The sequence below is a fragment of the Pipistrellus hanaki genome, assembly GCF_964339955.1.
Source record: "Pipistrellus hanaki genome assembly, chromosome: 5".
Taxonomy (NCBI): domain Eukaryota; kingdom Metazoa; phylum Chordata; class Mammalia; order Chiroptera; family Vespertilionidae; genus Pipistrellus; species Pipistrellus hanaki.
In genome coordinates, this window is record NC_140507.1 from 67819942 (window position 1) to 67841045 (window position 21104).

Below are 21104 nucleotides of genomic sequence, written 5' to 3' on the forward strand. Positions count from 1 at the left end.
AAGTATGTGCCATGCAGTTTGCCTAAGCTATAAAAACCAATGCAAGAGGCCCGTGATCTCAGAGAACAAAGACAGCGGGGTAAGTGTTATGCCAGACATGCTACAGTGAAAATGGGAAAAACCCAGACTGGAGATCCTTTATCCCACACTGAACAGCAAGGAATGAGTGCTCTTCCCTCCCATAAGATGCAAAACACCACAAAAAGAAAAATCCAAAATATTTTTTCGAATCATCTCAAAATAATGATTAACAAAATAATGGAGTTGTAAGTGTATTGTGTACATTTGTATCCTGCCTTCTGCAAAGGTTATTCATGTCTTTGAATAACCTTCAAAACTATGTTACCCCAAGTTGGATTTCAACAGGGACCCCAGGGTCAGCAGATAAGCTCCCAGGTGGCCACCTAACTCTAGCCCAGGGGTCCTCAAACTTTTTAAAGTGGGGGCCAGATCACAGTCCCTCAGAGAGCTGGAGGGCCAGACTATATGAACTACTAATTCCTACTGTAACACCTCGGCTGCGCTCACTGCCCAAAAAACCTGGCGGGCCGGATCAGACTCCTCTTCGGGCCGCATGTGGCCCGCGGGCCGTAGTTTGAAGACCCCTGCAACGGCACCTCCACACCCAGCTTTTGAAGGAGGTAGGACAGCACAGAGGAGCTAGAGCCTGCATGCCAGGCTGCAAGCCTGTCCCTGCTAGTTCTGTCTCATTACCCTGAACTACAAAGTGTTGTTGGAGCACATTTTGCCTTGGAAGGTCAGAGAATGTTCCTGAGAAGCTGTGAAGGTATGAGCTCATTGTCAAAGGGTGGATGAGAATTCACCAGATACAGGGGCAAGGAAGTCCCTTCCATTTGATGGGGACATGTGCAGCAGTGCAAAGTATTAAAATGCAAGGCATATTTGGGCATGCAGGTAATCCAGGGTATCCATAAAGGACACTGCCAACAGGGAGTGGTGAAAGCTGCAGCTGGGAAACAAGCAAGTGCCTACTCCCAAGGGTGGCACATGGCATGCTCAGATGGGCCTTTTGCCCTGATGATAATGGGGCCGCTGAAGGATTCTAAACAGGGCAATGATATAATCGTTTACATTTTAGGGAGACCATCCTAGAAACAAGATTGATACTAGATTGAAAGGCTACATGACAAGAATTAGAAGGCCAGTTAGGTGGTTAGTATATTCAGGCAGACCTTATAAGGGTTTCCAGATGAAGTGAGTGGCAATAAAGATGGATATGTGATGATGGATTTAAGAACTCTTTAGCAAATAGAACCAACAGGTCTTTGTGACCTGGATATAAGAGATTATATATGTAGAGGAGTTTAGGATGAGTCCCAGATTTCTGGCTTATAGGCTGATGTTTCCTAGGAGCAGAATATACAGGTCTGAAATAATGAGATGTCAGGGCTGGAGATACTAATTTGCAACTGGATCAGCGTCAATGCTATGGAAAAGGACTAGGTATTCCTCACCAAGATATTACAATACCCACACTCAAAAGAGATGTGTTGAAGAAAAGTCATAAGAATAAAAAATGTATGCCGGGCCAGTGTGGTTCAGTGGTTGAGCATTGACCCATGAACTAGGTCACAATTTAATTCCAGGTCAGAGCACATGCCTAGGTTACAGACTCAATCCCCAGTAGGGGGCATGTGGGAGGCAACCAATCAATGATTCTCTCTCATCATTGATGTTTCTGTCTCTCCCTCTCCCTTCTTCTCTGAAATCAGTAAAAACATATTAAAGAATAAATATTCTTATATACCTGAGAATATACCAGTTAACCTGCCAGGCTGCATAGGAAAAAGCCTAATGTTTCCTACAGACCAGTGCCTGAAAATGAAGTTGGGGTAGGGTGGGTGGGATATACAGAGGAAGGTGGCGATATGGTTTCATGATGATGTTAGGGCTAGATCTAAAAATAAGTGTTTCCACCAAGTGTGTGTCTAACTGCATCAGTGTCCTGTAACTGAAGTCATAGTGCTGAGTCATTCTTGTGCAAAGCAAGCTGTCACTCTGTATCTTCAGTCTTGACCGGAGTATGGAACCCTGGACCTAACCAGAGCCTGCCAGGATGGACATCTGAAAGATGTATTTCTGTCTTTTCCCAGCTCTCTCAGACTTAGTGGAAGTTCCAATCAAGGTCAGTCTGGGGAAATAGCAACATTATTCATCTACTGAAACGTTAAATTAAAAAGCCACCTCCTGCCGAGACTGGTTTGGCTCAGTGGATAGAGTGTCGGCCTGCAGACTGAAGGGTCCCGAGTTTGATTCCGGTTGAGGGCATGTACCTTGGTTGCAGGCACATCCCCAGTGGGGTGTGTGTGTGTGTGTGTGTGTGTGTGTGTGTGTGTGCAGGAGGCAGCTGATTAATGTTTCTCTCTCATCAATGTTTCTGTCTATCCCTCTCCCTTCCTCTCTGTAAAAAAAAAAAAAAAAAAAAAAAAATCAATAAAATATTGTATATATAGATTTTAAAAAGCCACCTCCTTCTTTACAGGGAGAAATTGTTTCTCCTTCCATCCATAAGTCAATTTTTCCTCTCTTATCTTCCATTCCAGTATATGTTAGAAGAAAATCATTCTAGTTAATATGAAAATGAGAAGCCAGAAGTTATGAAGGATGCTTGTGGGCACAGTTCTCATGATTCAGTAAGTTTGTCTTTTAATCCCAGTATCAATAATACACTTATTTTTCTGTCATTTAAATGTGCTCAGTATCTATCTGGAACCAACCAGAATATTCTAGCATGATAAGGAATGCACTAATTTAGGGAACATACTGAGCCCTTTTATTATCATCAAAGCTCCTGTCACTTTCAGGCAATCAATGGGGACAGTCTAAAGAAAATCATGATGGCCACACAAGAATATAATTGGAATGAATTTGACCCTTGTGGGGGAAAACATCAGCCCAAACAGATCAGGTTCCATTTTCCCTTATAGAAGTGTTCAAAAGTAAAACATATGTATATCTATTTCACTACACTCTGCTCAAACATTCGTTATTGTTTGAGCAGAGTGTAGTCAGATAAACAAAAAAAGAGATTTCTCAATGAGAACACACACTTTTCTCTAAAATGCTTTGACTTCTAATGAGGGAAGGATTCCTCTGTTAATACTCTTTTTCAAAATTATTTTGGTTCTTCTTATTTATTTTGTTGGTAGATTTTTTTTTAATGAGTTTGTCAGTTTCCCCAAAAAATCCTTTGGGGTTTTGACTAGAATCTTCTTATACCTATGTCATAAATTGGAGCACACACATCTTTCCTCTTCCTATCCATGAAAGTGACAGGTCTCTAATTTGTCTTTTGCTTTTCTGCCTCAGTGAATTTTAGCATTTTCTTTACATACATCTACCTATATTGTAAATTCATTCATTTTTATTTTACATTAGCTTACTGCACTTAAAATGTGCCCCAAAATGCAAGCCAGAGTGTCATATTATTTATCAGGAAACTTAAGGAACTGAAACATTCCTACTATACTCTTTTAAGAAATCACAGAAAATAGAGGGAAATGTAGTAGCCATCTTTTGTTATGAAGAAACAGTTCATCTTACAAGTTACATTTTGGTTCCTCTATGGAAATAATTACAAAAATCACAGTGTGACTATACCGAATGTGGGTGTTTTGAAGAGCACAGCCTGTCAGATCCTTCTAATTTCCTCCCAGCAAAGGGAAGCCAACTTGTTGATAAGGGTAAATCTTTGTAAGTGAAGTATCTAGATTTCAGGAAATCTTTATGCTAATGAATATGATTCTGTCACACAAAAATACAGTAAACAGTTTGAAGGTGGGTACATTCTTAAAGAAGTTGTACTTGAAAAAGGCTATTTTATTTATTTATTTTTTCAATTAACAGTTGACTTTCAATATTATTTTATATTAGTTTTAGGTGTACTATAGTGTTTAGACAATAATAGATTTTATAAAAATGCTCCTCCTAATAATCCCAGTATTCATTTGGCTCCATATATAGTTATTACAATAATAGAGGCCCGGTGCATGAAAATTCATGCACTGGAGTGTGAGTCCCTCAGCCCGGCCTGCCCCCTCTCACGGTCCAAGAGTCCTCATTGGATGTGGGTGTTACCATCTTTGAGGGTATGGCAGTCAATTTGCATATCCCTTCCTTATTGGCTGTGGGCATCACCATCTTGTGACAGCATGAGGGTTAATTAGCATATTTACTCTTTATTAGATAGGATTATTGGCTATATTCCCTATGTTGTACTTTTATATCCAAAAGGAGGTTATCTTTGTAACTCTCTATTTATGAAATTAAAAGACAGCCGAAACCAGTTTGGCTCAGTGGATAGAGAGTCGGCCTGTGGACTGAAGGGTCCCAGGTTTGATTCCAGTCAAGGGCATGTACCTTGGTTGTGGGCACATCCCCAGTAGGGGGTGTGCAAGAGGCAGCTGATCGATGATTCTCTTTCATCAGTGTTTCTAACTTTCTATTCCTCTCTCTTCCTCTCTATAATAAAATCAATAAAATATATTTTTTTTAAAAATAAAAAAATAAATTAAAAGACTATCAGACATATAGCAAACACACATTATTCTGATAGAATAACTCAACTAGTTTTTCCAGAGTTGTTGTTGGTCACTAATAAAAACTAGTTTGATTCTTTCAGTCTATTTGCTTGGAAAACATTCCAATACCTACATTCCCCATGTACAACTGTGAATATTAGACAACATAATAATGTCAGCTTCAGCACAAAGAGAGGACCGTGCATTTATGATTTCGGGAATTCTACTATCCCTATCCCCTCCAGTTTATTTAGCCTCTTATTAACTCATGGAAGCCAAAAATGCAAAGGAGACATGTTGGGGGTGGGGGTGGAGGCTGTACATGAATAAGCAGTAAGACCTTTACAACATACTGATCTCTCCTCTAGTTGTAAAGGTTTGAGAAATAACTATTGTAGAAAGCAACAGAAATAAATGAAGAAGTAGAGCAACCAGAACTCTCATACTTTGCTGGTGGGGATATAAAATTGTTCTGTTGCTCAAGAGGGCAGAGCAGAACCTTAAAGCAAGCCGAGGCCCATCTAAGTGCAGGGCCCAGTGCAACTGTACGTGTTGCACACCTGTGAAGTCAGCACTGTATCTGCCCAACACAAGTGAAAACATTTACTCACCCAATGATTTGTACTTGAATGTATATAGCTGCATTACACGTGATAATCCCCAAATAGAAACAACCCAAATATTTATCAATTGATAATTAAATACATTGTGATAAATCCATAAAATGAACTACTACTTAGCAATAAAAAAGGAGTCAAATATTAAATCATACAACATGAATGAGTCTCAAAACTTCCAACTAAATAAACTGAGACACAAACTAAATATTTTATAATACTAATTATATGACATTCTGGAAAAGACAAACTATTGTAACAGAAAGCAGATCATGGTTGCCTTCGGCCAGGGATTGAGAAAGGGGCTTGACTGCAAATGGGAAAGGGGAACATTTTGGGAGATAAAAATGCTCTATATCTTGGGAAAATGTTATCATATGTAAATTATATTTAAATGAACCTAGGGGGGAAATGAATAACAACAGAAAACTGGGTATATATAGAAAAAAAGTTAAATATAAGTTATGTTAACTCAAAACACATAATACATAAATATTGTGCTGTATGGATGTTCTGTTATAACTGGAACAATAACTTAAATGGCCACAAGTAGGATTCATTTTCCAGTCAGCACACATTTTTAAAATTGTGACCTCCATACTATATCACAACTACAGTCAGCATCAATGTTGAAAACCTTTCCTCAGATAAAATACAGGATTTGACTCCCACATGGCATGTGTCCTGGTCCTAGAAACGGATGTTCTTTTTGCACCTCTCTTACCTGAGATGTCTATAAGCAGCTGTTCTCTCCTTCAGCTGTGTGGGTGGCCTACCCAGAAATTGAGAGCACTCACCCAGCTTCTGTAGCATGGGGTGGGAAAGAGCACTTCCAGAAAAACTCTGTGGAGTAAGAATCTAGAGATGGTGAGAGTTTACCCTCAGACTCACACAGAGAGCATGGCCTAGAATTAGGGAGGCTTCAGAGGGAGAGGGCTGCCAGCCATAACAAACTCAAGCCAGATGGCGCTGGGTGCTAGAGCCGTAGCACGTGCTCCCCGCATCCATGCCTGGTTTCCAGACCACCAAAGCTACAGCAACTCACAGCCTCTTTAAAGAGGAGCAAGCATGGATGGAGACCACCCTGCCCCATCCAACTCTAGCCATCCTAGGTCAGGTGGAAATTCAGGTTTTTTCAATCATCCAAGGATGATTTCAGAAATAATGGCAAATCTCTCAAATGAAAATAAAGGATGTTCCTGCCTGCTTGTGGATGTTTTAGGTTACTTTAAGAGGATGCACACTGAGTCAGAGGTTTTATTTTCAAATGTCTGGAATAGGTAATAAATGAACTCCCAAGCAAGAACTCAACAAATGCAGGCAAAGTACCTGTGTGCACACAGAAGCTGGAGAAGGGGCTGTGAAAAATAATAAATGGAAACTTAATTTTTCCCCAATTTTTTTCTCACTTACAGCTTGCATTCAATATTATTTTTGTATTGGTTTCATGTGTATAGCATAGTAGTTAGACAATCATGTACTTTACAAAGTGATCTCCCTTGGTATTTCCAGTACCCACCTAACACCAAACATAGTTATTACAATGTTATTGACTATTTTCCCTATGCTATACTTTACATCCTTCTGACTGTTTTGTAACTACCAATTTGTAACTTCTCATTCCTTTCATTTTTCACCATTCCCCGAATCCCTATCTGCTGACAGCCTTCAATATAGTCTCTGAAACTATGAGTCTGTTTCAATATTGTTTGTTCATGTATTTCATTCTTTAGATTTCACAAAAAAGTGAAATCATATGGTATTTGTCTTTCTCTGATTTATTTCACTCAGCATAATACTCTCTAGATCCATCCATACTATCACAAATGGTAAGATTTCATTATGTTTATGGCAAGTAATATTCCATTGTGTAAAGGTACCACATCTTTTTATCCATTTGTCTATTGATGGACACCTTGGGCTGCTTCCATATCTTCACTATCTATGCTAATAAAAGAGTAATATGATAATTAGACCAGGAGACCTTCTGGAGACCTTCCAGATGTCCTTCTGGACAAAGTCAGAGGCTTAGCTAGCCTGCAGACCACCCCCAAATGGCCCTCAGCCCCTCACCCAGGCTGGCCACACACCCCAGTGTGGACCCCCACCCCAGTGGTGGCATGGCCAGCCTGCAAACCACCTGGCTCCTCACCCAGGCTTGCCCTGCCTCCCAAGGGGACCCCCACCCTGATCTGGGAGACCCTTCAGGGCAGACCAGCCAGCCCCCACCTGTTCACCAGGCCTTTAATGAAAGGGTAATATGCTAATTAGACTGGAGACCTTCCAGACAAAGCCATGGTGGTGGGGCCCAAGCAGAGGCCAGGAGGGGAAGGCAGTTGGGGGTGATCAGGCCAGCAGGTGGGGGCAGTTGGAGGCAAGCAGTTTGGCAGGGGGAGCCAGTTGAGGGTGAGCAGGGCAGCAGGGGGCAGTTGGGGGCAAGCAAGCCAGCAGAGGAAGGCAGTAGGGGGTGATCAGGCCCACGGGGGGCGGGGGGGAGCAGTTGGAGTGAGCAGGCTAGCTCGGGGGCGGCAGTTGAGGGTGATCAGGCCAGCAAGGGGGCAGTTGGGGGTGAGAAGGCTGGCAGGGGTGGGCAGTTGGGGGCAAGCTGGCTGGCAGGCAGAGAGGTTAGGGGCAATCAGGCAGATAGGCAGGTAAGTAATTAGGAGCCATGATCCTATATTGTGAGAGGGATGTCCACAGGGATCAGGCCTAAACCAGCAGTCAGACATCCCCCGAGAGGTCCCAGATTGGAGAAGGTGCAGGCCAAACTGAGGGACACCCTTCCCCTGTGCACGAATTTTGTGTACCGGGCCACTACTTGTAAGTAATGCTGCAATGAACATAGGGTTGCGTATATTCATTTGAAGTAGTGTTTTGGGTTTCTTTGGACATATTCCCAGAAGTGAAATTGCTGGGTCATAAGGCAGATCCATTTCTAATTTTTTGAGGACACTCCATACTGGTTATTTTTGTGTGTTTTTTAGTAGCTGCACCAATCTGCCAATAGCTCACGAGGGTTCCCTATTCTATTCTCCATATCCACACCAACACTTATTGTTTGTGGATTTATTGATGATAGCCACCTCATTTTAAATGGAATTGGGAGGTTAGAAGAGAGAACTCTCACACCTTTCACTCAACTGACACACTAAGAAACCCAACAGGAAATGACTGTATCCTGCACTTCACAGGAAGTGACACTACTTTACCATCTCCAAAGAAGGAAGAAATGATTCCTCCTTGCCCAGTAATAGCCCAACCAATGGGAGGCTGCTATAACTCAATGAACAGTCACTACAAACTTTTTGTTTCCTCTCATGGACTCTTTCTTTACAACAACTCTTCCCAAGTCCATAAAAGAGCTTCCTCTCCTTATTTCTCTGGTGTTTAATTTGGTTCCCATTCCAGCGGTTGCCAATCTTTTGAACCTCACAGACCACTAGTGATCCTAGGACCACCGGTTGGTGACCACTGCAAGTTAGACAACATGTCTCGATTGTTGTTGCTTTCAAATAAACCCACTTGATAGAGAAATATCTGACCATCGATTTTTTAATGATCAACAGGACACAAAGATGGAAATGGGAGGGAGGACTTAAAGAAGTGCTGACATACCCTCACCTTTGTACATTTGCCTTATCTCCCTATTATGTGTTGACTTGCATTCCCCAAAAAGATATGTTGAGGTCCTGACCCCCAGTACCTCGGATTGTGACTTTCTTTGGAAATAGAGTTTTTGCAGATATAATTAGTTAAGATGAGGTCATATTGGAATAGAGTGGCCCCTTGATGCAATATGACTAGAGTCCTCATAGAAAGATGATGTGAAGACACAGGAAAGAACTATAAAGGCAGATTGGTGTTATGCAGCTGAACACCAAGGAACACCAAAGATCACTGGACACCACTAGAAGCTGAGAAGGGACAAGAAGAATTCTACCCAGAATCTCAGAAGAAGCATGGCCCTACTGAAACCTTGACTTTGGACTTCTAACTTCCAGAACTCTGAGAGAGAAAATTTCTGTTATCTTTAAACCATCCAGTTTGTGGCAATTTTGTTATGGCAGTCCTAGGGAACTAACCCACTCCACTATACTGTAAGATTCTGGAAGACAGGCAACGTTTTGCTAACTTTCCCCCTTCAGCGTCTGTCTCAAAGCAGGTGCTGGGCAGGAAGAAGTGAAGCAGTAATTCTACTCATAAGATTTCCAGAACCGTGCCTAGCCCTTTATTGGCGAAGTAACTCTTTTAAAATAGAAATGGGAGGTAGGAAATTAAACTATTTTTCTGGGGAAATTGGGGTCTTTTGCTCCCTATCTTGAGTCTCTGTTATAGTCTTGAAGCCCACTTGGGAGCGTCATTGGGTTTGTATAGCTGTTGATAAGATTGATACTTGTCAGCTCCACTCTTCCAAATGGGAATCAGCTGACCATCTTTTCTCTGGGTTCCCAAAGCACCCTGGGCAAACTTCCCCCCTCACTTGGCCACCGACTATTAAAGTCATCTGCTTGTGCTTCTGAAGACCTTGGTGGGAAGGTGATCTTACTTATTTCTGAATGCTCAATACCCAGTGCCTGGCACGTAAGAGGATTCCTGTGTGAATGCTAAACTGAACAGGCCTGGCTATTTTAGAGTTTAGTTACAGGTTCATGAAAATTTCTGGATAATCTTTAGCATTCCTTTCTTCCATCAGAGCAACATGGTATCTCAAAAATTTTGCTTGTATGCTGTGTGTTTTATAGACACACTATACTCAAAGCGAGGCTGGAAAGCTGACCTGACTCATTTCTTCGCTGTTAATTACATGGGGAGAAAAACAAAAGCCTACTGTTTTCCTGGACTGTTAACTTGGCACCTCATTTCATATATAAAAGATGCATCAAAAGATACTATCTCTGTATGTTAATCAGCCATATAAAGATCAAAATTGCTTTGCAGTGTGAGGAACTCTCAGAACTCATACTCTATGAGGAATGATTTTATATGCAACAAAATGGAGACTGAGTGCCAATCATTAATCCTCAAAAGAACTTAATGAAGTTGGTATGTGACTTATTTCAAAGAAGGTAAAATTGAGACTCAAAAAGTTAAGTGACAAGCTTAAGATCACACAGCTGCTAATGGACAGAGCTCAAACGGTGAATTTTTTTCTTTTTTTTCTTATTAAATTATTATCTGTGTACATATTTTAACATTGCCTCCCCTCCCATACATACCCTCCCTCCCCAGAGTTTTACATCCATTGGTTGTACTTATATGCATGTATACAAGTCCTTCGGTTGATCTCTATTATCTCCCCCAGATCTCCCTACCCTACCTGCTGTAATTTGACAGTCTGCTTGTTGCTTTACTGTTTCTATATCTATCTTTTGGTTCATCAGTTTATAATGTTCTTTATTATCCATAAATGAGTGAGGTCATGTGGTGTTTCTCTTTCATTGATTGGCTTATTTCACTCAGCATGATATTCTCCAATTCCATCCAGGTTGCTGCAAATGATGAGAATTCCTTCTTTTTATGGCAGCATAGTATTCCATTGTGTAGATGTACCATAGTTTTTGGATCCAATCATCTGCTGATGGGCATCTAGGCTGTTTCCAAATTCTGGCTATTGTAGATTGTGCTGCTATGAACATAGGGGTGCATATATCCTTTCTGATTGGTGTTTCTAGTTTCTTGGGATATATTCCTAGGAGTGGGATTACTGGGTCAAATGGGAGTTCCATTTTCAGTTTTTTGAGGAAACTCCACACTATCCTCCACAGTGGTTGCACCAGTCTGCATTCCCACCAGCAATGCACGAGGGTTCCTTTTTCTCCGCAACCTTGCCAACACTTGTCATTTGTTGATTTGTTGATGTTGGCCATTCTGACAGGTGTGAGATGGTACCGCACTGTTGTTTTGATTTGCATCTCTCGGATAATTAGTGACTTAGAGCCTGTTTTCATGTGCCTTTTGGCCTTCCTTCTGTCTTCTTTTGAAAATATTCTATTTAGGTCCATTGCCCATTTTTTAATTGGATCATTCATCTTCCTTTTATTTAGTTGTATAAGCTGTCTGTAGATGTTGGAGGTTAAACCTTTATCAGTAGTAACATTTGCAAATATGTTCTCCCACACAGTGGGCTTTCTTGTTAAAATGGTGAATTTTTAAAGAACTCCATTCAGACTCTCCTCAGGGGTAGGAAACATCCGGGCCGTATCATTTGGTCTGGTCCTGCCAAGGCAACCGGAGGTGAGACTCAAAATTCAACAGCAACATAATTTTTAAGTTGAAAATTTTGTATGGCCCATGAATGATGTTATAAATATCCAAATGGCCCTTGGCAGAAAAAAGGTTCCTCACACCTGCAAGTGATAGAATTTTAAAGACAACTAATTGTTTTTCACAAGAAGACTGGGCACTACTTATTCCAATGGGTGATGTTCTTCATAGCCATCCCTGGGAAGGTGGCATTAATAGTTCTGATGACTTGCTTGTTTCATTTTGGAAAACACTTCTTAGAAGATGTGGATCTTCCTAATCTGAAGGACGTTCTTTTCTTTTAAGTAATACTTCTGGTGGCAAACTTCAACTCTGAAGTCTTTCTGAGCAAAATGTGGGAAATAAAGCAGAGGGTTGAGTGGGACACTAATGTTTTAGATAAAAAACATGGCTGAGAGAATCCAAGATGGCTGCACAGGTAAACACCTAGTCGCAGCCGCACACAACAATTTCAATAAAATACAACTAAAATATAAAATGGACATTACCCAGAACTACAGGAAAGTCGACTGACTGGTAATTCTATAATGAGAAGCAAGGAGAAAACCAGAAGGAAGAGCGGAGGAGCTGAAAAAGCCTAAGGTACGCAGACACGCAGCGCGCGGAGAGGACTGAGCTGGAGAGGAGCGGGCGGCTGAGTGCTTGGATGGCCTTCCCTAGCAGGAAGGAGATAAAAGCCCAGACTGTGCTGAACCCCAGACCCGACAGTACTGAACCTCAGTTCTAGGCCAGACCCCAGGGACCCAGGCTCATCCATAGGGAGCTGGGCTGTAAGGCAGAACCCTGGGGAGCGGCGAAAGGCAGAGCCCCCGGAGCCACGCACATTGCGCACAGAGGATGGACTGTTGACTCTGCTGCTAGATTGCCCTGGCGGAAAGGAGACAAGGCTCCGGACTGTACTGGGCCCCAGTTCCGACTGTCTGAACCCCAGTTCTAGGCCAGACCCCGGGGACCCAGGCTCATTCAGAGGGAGCTGGGCTGTAAGGCGGAACCTCGGGGGAGCCGCGAAAGGCAGAGCCCCCCAGAGGCACACACATTGCGCGCAGAGAAGGGATGGTTGGCTGTGCCATGGGATTGCCCTGGCAGGAAGGAGACAGGGGCTCCAGACTGCTCTGAACGCCACCTCCAACTCCACTTCCAAATGAACTGAACCCCAGTTCCGGGCTCATTGGGGGAGAGCCTAGACTGTTTGGTAGCAGGTGAAAATCGAGGGCACCTTTCTTTCAGAAGTGCTTGCAGAGAATACTGAAGGACCCTGGGGAATGCTGAGTCTCAGGAGCCGCATAGGGCAGGACTGACGGAAGCCTGGCTGTAGGCTCCACCCTGAAACTCTGCGAAAATGCTGAGACAACAAAATAGATCATAAACGAAAGAAATGGAGGACAAAAAGCGACTGGATATAGAGTTCAAATCTATGCTTATAAGGTTTTTCAAGAATTTCCTAGAAAAGGTCGATAAGGCCTATGAGGATATGAAAAGGGATCAACTAGAATTAATAAGGAATCAATAAGAAATAATAAGGGATCAACAAGAAATAAAGAATACATTGTCTGAAATAAAAAATATTATACAGAGTCCTAAAAACAGAATGGAAGATTGTAAGAATCAAGTCAAAGATTTGGAACATAAAGAGCCAGAAGACACTCCTCCGCAGAAGCAAGAAGGCAAGAGAATCCAGAAAATTGAAGATAATGTAAGAAACCTCTGGGACAACTTCAAGCGAACCAACATCAGAATTATGGGGGTCCCAGAAGATGAGAGAGAGCAAGATATCGAAAACATACTGAAAGAAATAGTGACAGAAAACTTCCCCCACCTGGTGAAAGAATTAGACTTAGAAGTCCAGGAAGCCTACAGAACTCCAAACAAAAGGAATCCAAAGAGGACCACACCAAGACAAATCATAATTAAAATTCCAAGAGCAAAAGACAAAGAGAGAATATTAAAAGCAGCAAGAGCAAAGCAGGTAGCTACCTATAAAGGAGCACCTATACGATTGTCAGCTGATTTCTCAACAGAAACCATGCAGGCCAGATGGGAATGGCAAGAAATATTCAAGGTGATGAATAATAAGAACCTACAGCCAAAGATAATCTACCCAGCAAAGCTATTACTCAGAATCGAAGGCCAGATAAAGAGCTTCACTAATAAAAAACAGCTAAAGGAGTTCATCACCACCAAACCAGAATTATATGAATTGCTGAAGGGGGTTCTTTCAGAAGAGAAAGTAAATAAAGATAAAAATTATGAACAACAAATACATAACTATCAACAAGTGAATCTAAAAACCAAGGAAATTAAAAAAAAAAATCTGATGAACAATATTAACTGGTGAATATAATAGAATCAGAGGTATGAAGGGAAGTGAACTGACGATTCTTGGGGAAAAGGGGAGAGGGGGATGTGGGAAGAGACTGAACATAAACTGTGTACCTATGGATGAGAACAATGGGGGGTGGAAAAGGGCAGAGGGTAGGGTGGGAACCTGGTGGAGGAGAGCAATGGAGGGGGGGGCGGGGGAAGAGGAACATTTGTAATAATGTGAACAATAAAGATTTATTTTAAATAAATAAATAAATAAATAAATAAATAAATAAATAAATGAAAAGGGAAAAAAAAACATGGCTGACTATACAGGTACAGGATAGATTTTCAGTGTGGAGCTAGACATAGAATGGACAAGTTCCCTTGCTGAATTTGAAGCCTGGCAAAAAAGGTCTAAAATTTGCTTTCCCACACTCCAGCTGACCTTGAGCAAGTGGCCCGGCTTCTCCAAGTCTGTCTCCTTCTCTGTAAAATCAAGATCATCACCTACCTCACAGGGTGGTTAAAATGAGATCATGCCTACAGAGCAGTCACATAGAATTAGTGCTTACCAAGCAGTAGCCATTTTTAAAATTAATTTATTTATTATTGATTTCAGAGAAAGGAAGGGAGAGGGAGAAAGGGATAGAAATATCAATGATGAGAGAGAATCATGGATCGGCTGCCTTCTGCACAACTCCTACTTGGGGATCAAGCCCACAATACTGGCATGTGCCCTGACTGGGAATCAAACTATGACCTCCTGGTTCATGGATCTTTGTTCAACTACTGAGACACATCGTATAATAGCCATTATTATTGATAAAATAATAATGATAGCCATTATTATTGATTTTTTTTAAAAGACTTCCCCAACTATAACATCATTGAACATATATATAGCTTCAATAACATTCATCTACGTGTTAAGTTCTGGTACCTGTTTCATAAGTCTAGAAGTAGGACGAACAGTTCAGTGTGAGCACTTTGGTGTCTTCTGCGCCCTCTTGGGTTGAATGCATTCCCATATGTTACAGTAAAGTTAGCCCTTCCCATAGTTGCAACAATAAAATAATTCCGTATTCAAGGCCTGATCATTACTTATCTGTTTATTACTGCTTTGTAGCACAAATTTCCAGAAAAAAAGAAGTTGGCTTTCACTAAAAGAAGAAAATCTCTCTTTAAGAAGGACTGGTAAGCGAGCGTGGCCTCCTTCCCTGAGCAGAGCTGACTCTGCATCTGAAATGATTTGTTAAATATTTATTGCAGACTTTTACACAGTCAATTGGCTGGCTGGGATTCATATCCTAAGAGAATTTTTTTTTCATACAACATATATTTCTTTTTCATTACACTAGAGATTTATGTTCCTTGTAGAAAAACTAGAAATTGCTGACAAGCAAAAATAATAGTTAAATCACTCATGATCCCACCATCCAGAGATAAAAACTGTTAATATTTTTTGTGAACATTCATTCAAGTATCACTGTATATTTGTTTTTACACAAATGGGATCACATTATACATTCAGTATTATAACATGGTTTATTAACTAAGCAATACCATGAACATCTCTCTATGTCAATAGATGTACACATACAATGCCTCTTTCAGCAAATGATGCATAGTGATCCAGTTAAAAAATAACCCATACTTATCCAATCCTCTACTGTTGAACTCTTGAGTTATTTCAAAATCATGGTGTTTGCTATTAGAAATGATACTATGATGAGGTCATCCTGGGAAGAATGTGTTAGTTAGAAGAGGACAAACAAAGACACCATGGCCCTAAAGACAAGGAAGACCCCTCAGGATGAAATGGAGCCCCAAGGATAAGAAAGAGCAACCAGAAAATAGAAAGTAGATGATGGTTGCCAGGGGCTGTAGGGATGGGGAAATGGAGAATTGATGTTTAGGGGGTGTAGAATTTCAGTCATGCAAGATGAAAAAATTCTAGAGATCTGTCATAACATTGTGTTTATGGTTAACGGTTCTGTACTGTACTCTTAAAATTTCATTAAGAGGGTAGATCTCATGTTATGTGTTTTCTACCACATTAATATATACACTGAGTGGCCAGATTATTATGAACTCTGAAAGCATAATAATCTGGCCACTCAGTGTATTTGTATCTCAAATGATTACCAAAAGTATTCTAGACTTTTGCTGGAGATCAACCACCTATTTGCACTGAGCTTTCTATCAGCCAGTGCAAAGGGGAAAACTGATCAGGTCACGATTTATAGTATCTGTGATATCAAATAAATGAGGTACTCAAGAGAAGTACACTGAGTGGCCAGATTATTATGCGTTCAGAGATCATAATAATCTGGCCACTCAGTGTAAATGATGATGGAAGGAAGGGGGAGGGAGGTTATAAGGAGAGAGGGAGAAAATTGAAGGAATCCGGGATTACTTCTCTGGGTCTGGTTTGGGTAGCTGAGTAAACAGAAACCTTGCTGCCTGCTTTTCCTGCAGGTCCTACAACAGTTCATTTGCTTTCTGGTCTCAAAATGCTCCCAGTTGCTGTCTGAAACTGCTCAAAATTCACTCTACCTGCTTTGTGCCTCAAAAACATTAAGAGCATTTTTATTGCTCCAGTGATTTTTGTCCCCTTTGCCTTTCATGAAACCAAAAGATGCAGGAAATGCTATGGAGGTAATTCCCTTCCAACAGCAAATGACTATTACTGGCCCTCACTCTGCAATCTCAGAGCATCTTCAGAGAGTGTAATGGCCTTTAATTCCGAGTGCAGCCAGAAAGGCTTCCCACCACGCAGCAGCCATTTCCCCCATGTCGATGACTCGTCTCCCACTATGAAGCTCACTCACCATCCCACTCCTTATCTGGCTTCAGCTAGAGTTCAAAGAAGCCACCTGCTGCCCATGGGTTTTAACTACTTTACTCTTTCATGTGTGGGTTACATATGCAATGATGGAATATTTTCTTAGGACTTAGATATGCATGTTTGTCTATAGTAATACAAATATGAATGGCTTGAGTCATCTACTACTGAATACTCTGGCATATAATGTATCTCCTCCATAGGTCACTTTGCTGTTCAGGCCGATTGGACCTGAAGGATTAATGGGGAAATATTGTATAATATATTGATGACTTTAACTTGACTACTCATACATTGCATTGTATGAAACAATCACACTATCATTCCTAAGAACAGTTCCCCATTATCTTGTTTACATTACATACCAGTACAGCATGTATGGTAATAGTTCTAATAAAGTCAGAGGATAGAGACTATGCCACGTGCTCTGAAATATACTTTCTAGCCAAAAGACTGTATGAAATATACTTTCTAGCCAAAAGACTGTACGTAAAGGTTAAACATGGTACACATGGTTCAGCATAATCCTTGATGGGCAGCAAGTGTTTTTGAGAAGTTACACCAAAATCCTGGTCAAGTGTCCCCAAGTATTTTGCAATCTCATCCTAGAAGTCTTTCAAGATGAAGATAGTCAGCCACTTACTAATGAAAGTATTTTGTTAGTAAAGGAAGAGGAGAGTCTTGTTTGCCAAGGTTCATAGTCATTCATTATGCATGATTTTGTTCTTTCAGTTTATTGAGTCACACATGGCTCTGGTGACACTTGTTTTCTCAAATTAAGTCAGCCTGGGAATAATCAGTGATCACTTTCACAGTAATATTATTTTTGCCTCTTTCTTTCACCTTCAATTATAAAACCTCCAATGTCTCTCAAACTTCCTGTGTCATAACTAGGAATTTCCAAAAGATTTCTCATATATGCCAATTCTCCCAATACCAATGAGGCATCTATCATTTTTCATGCTTTTCTGACCTGGTAGGTATATCTGCTACCCCGCCCTCACTACTTTGTAAGCACACCTGAAGTTAATATCCCCCTACTTCCTCTTTCCTCTGGGGCGCACTAAGAGAGTATGAATGTCAATAAAATATATTAAAAATAAACAAATAAATAAAAATAAATATTGGCCTCTAACATGTGCTATAACAAAGGTAAACCTTGAAGGCATTATGCTAAATGAAATAAGCCAGACACAAAAGGACAAATATCACATGATTCCAATTATATGAAGTACCTAGAATAGTCAAATTCGTAGAGACAGAAAGTAGAAAGGTTGCCAGGACTGACAGAAGGAGTGAATGGAGAGTTGTTATTTTATGGGTACAAAATTTCAGTCTGAAATTATGAAAAGTTTCTAGAGATGGATGGTGGTGATGGTTGAACAACAATGTGAATGTCCTGAATGCCACTGAACTATACACTTAAAAATGTTTAAGATGGGGTAAGCCTTATGTTATTATATAGTTTATTTTTAAATATATTTTATTGATTTTTTTTTTTTACAGAGAGGGATAGAGTTAGAAACATCAATGAGAGAGAATCATCGATCAGCTGCCTCTTGCACACCCCCTAATGGGAATGTGCCCACAACCAAGGTACATACCCTTAACCAGAATCCAACCTGGGACCTTTCAGTCCGCAGGCTGACGCTCTATCCACTGAGCCATACAAGTTTTGGCTGTTATTGTATAGTAAATCACAATAAAAAATAAAGCATGTGTAACAAGGAAAGAGCAAAATAAATTTGCCTATGGCAGGCCTACCCCATCAGACTGCTGGATAGAAGATTGTGAAGCAACTTTAATCAAGTCAATAAAAGAAATGAAAAAATAATAAAAATTATAATGTGTACTACAAACAACGACTAGAATTTGTAGAATCCACAGTGAATGAAGCCTCATACAAATAAACAAACAAACAAACAAAAAACAGAAAAACAAAATTGGCTGAAATACTAAACATTTACATGGTTGTAATAAATGTCAACTTTATACAGTTCAGTTGCTGCTTTGGGAATCAAAAAAAATAGAACAAAATGCATTTAAAATGATCAAAGATGGGATGTCAAGGGACAGCAATGAAGAAAATAGCAAACCAAAGCCCTGTGTTTTTTTTTTATACTTTTATCAGAGGATTTAGTAGTGCCCTAAAAACTCTATTTCATTGGGCTCGTTTACATGGTATCAAGATAAGTAAGTATTGTTTTATGTTATATCTTCTTCCCCTTTCTCTATCCTTTAGTGGTCTCTTGTTTTAGAAGGTCCTGCACTGTTTTTCTCAGATTTCAAATTTTACATCCTCTAATTGCATTTTGTTTCTCCATGTGGGCAAGCTAATTTTGAATCCCATCAACATTTACTTAAGTGCCTTTGTAAGAGACTCTGAGTTAGTGGGAAAGAGGAAGATAAGCAAAACTAGTCCCTGTCCTCAAGGTATTTGCTATCCAGACTGAACCAGCACTTAGACTTAGAAGGTAAAAACAAATCTATTTAGCTTGCTTATAATTCCTACTAATAGAATCCTGGTGAAAGATATCCTATCTAATAAAGATGAAATATGCTAATTAAGCCTCATGCTGTCACAAAGATGGCAGCACCCACAGCCAATAAGGAGGTAATATGCCCTCAAAGATGGCAGTGCCCAGTCCCCTCAGCCCCCAGGCAGTCCTGGACGCTCCACCTGCCTGCCTCTGGAGTCCCCCTGTCTCCTCTGCCCCCCAGCCACCTAGGACAGGCCCAAGGCCAGGCAAGCCTCAGATGGCAGCTGCCCAGCTGCCCAGGGCCACCCAAGGTTCAGGTAACCAGGGCCAGCTGAGGCTTGCACTGCCAGCAGTGGCAGCAGCAGAGGTGTGATGGGGGTGTCGCCTTCCCCTGTCTCTGGGTCACCTCCCACCTCTGAAGGCTCTGGACTGTAAGAGAGGGTAGGCCGAGCTAAGGTATCCCCCCCTCCAGTGCATGAATTTTCATGCACTGGGCCTCTAGTTAAATATAAAGTAACTTGACCCCTCCTTCGGCACCTTCTTATCCCATTCTCTACTTCAACAGTAAAATTGATAAGTAAATTGTTATACTATCATACAATGGAAAACTACAAAATGAGAATTAACATCTATCACTGCACTCAACAATTCAGATAAATCTCACACACATAATGTTGAATGAAAGAAGCCAGACACTGAAGGGTACATACTGTACAATTAAATGTATATAGCACACAAAAGCAGGCAGAACTAAGCTATCCTATCTAATAAAAGCCTAATATGCTAAGTGTCCAGTAGTCCAGTTGTCCATTCAACCGATCAAATCATAATATGCTAAAGATATGCTAAGGCCACTCAACTGCTCACTATGATGTGCACTGACCACTAGGGGACAGACACTCCAAATAGGAAGTTAGCTTGATGCTGGGGTCTGGCCAATCAGGACTGAGCAAGATGGGCTGGACATGCCCTGGAGCCCTCCTGTGACCCTACCCCCTCCCTGGCTGGCAAACCTCCTGCTTCCCTTCTCAACCCCCATTGTGTACCAGTCGAGTCCCTCAGCCTGACCTGTGCCTTCTCACAACCCAGGACCCCTTAGGACAGGGGTCCTCAAACTTTTTAAAGTGGGGGCCAGATCACAGTCCCTCAGAGAGCTGGAGGGCCGGACTATATGAACTACTAATTCCTACTGTAACACCTCGGCTGCGCTCACTGCCCAAAAAACCTGGCGGGCCGGATCAGACTCCTCTGCGGGCCGCATGTGACCCGCGGGCCGTAGTTTGCAGACCCCTGCCTTAGGAGAATGTCGGAGAGCCAGTTTCGGCCTGATCCCACAGGCCAGGCTGAGGGACACCATTGGTGCATGAATTCATGCACTGGACCTGTAGTGTTATTAGAAGTCAGGAAAATGATTACTCTGGATATGGGTTTGGGGAAGCAGTGACTGGTTAGGAGCATGGGGGCAAGGGTGTTGTTCTGTGTGCTGGCAGAATTTTCTTTGCAGGTCTGAGTATTGGTTAAACAGGTGTGTTCAGTTTGTTAAAATTCATTGATCTGTGCACTTTACAATATGTACTTTTCACTATGTATTATATTTTAACTCCAAATTTTTAAAAAATATGATATAAGTGCACTCAGCAATACAATCTTTTCTAATATTGACAATAATTTAGCTCCTAAATTTTATAGAAACAGACAAGAATAATACGTCTTCATGACAAACCTCAAAAAGAGAGGCATTATTTTGTTCAAATTGCTTAAAAGGGTCTTCATAGCAAAGTCCCCTTCACGTTGGGCTAAAAAAGGGAATCCATGTAACATAATGGATCTGGTTTTTTATCCTTTATCCATTCCAACTGAGAGGCTAAAAGCCATAGGAAATTATGCTAAAATAAACAGTTAAGTCCATTTTTAAAGGCAGTAAAGGGCATTGGCTAACAAGAACTCCTAGTAGGGCACCAGCTGAATAAAGTAAATGTGTTTTTAAATTATTTCTATTAGATGAAGAAAAAATGCTCTTTAAAAAACACTTACATCTTCTATGCTAGCACCC

At 41.0% G+C, this 21104-nt stretch overlaps 1 long non-coding RNA gene across 2 annotated transcripts in view; it reads left to right on the forward strand.

Annotated features, from left to right (window-relative positions):
• Positions 1 to 2020: 2020 nt before the first annotated feature.
• LOC311623916 overlaps positions 2021 to 21104 on the forward strand; it is a 47571-nt gene continuing 28487 nt past the window's right edge. The window contains exons 1-3 of one of the 2 annotated variants that reach the window (XR_014795227.1): positions 2021 to 2146; positions 2565 to 2654; positions 14853 to 14920. This is a non-coding gene — a long non-coding RNA (uncharacterized lncRNA). The remainder of the gene's footprint in view (positions 2147 to 2564; positions 2655 to 14852; positions 14921 to 21104) is intronic. The other variant, XR_014795226.1, reaches the window with a different exon arrangement.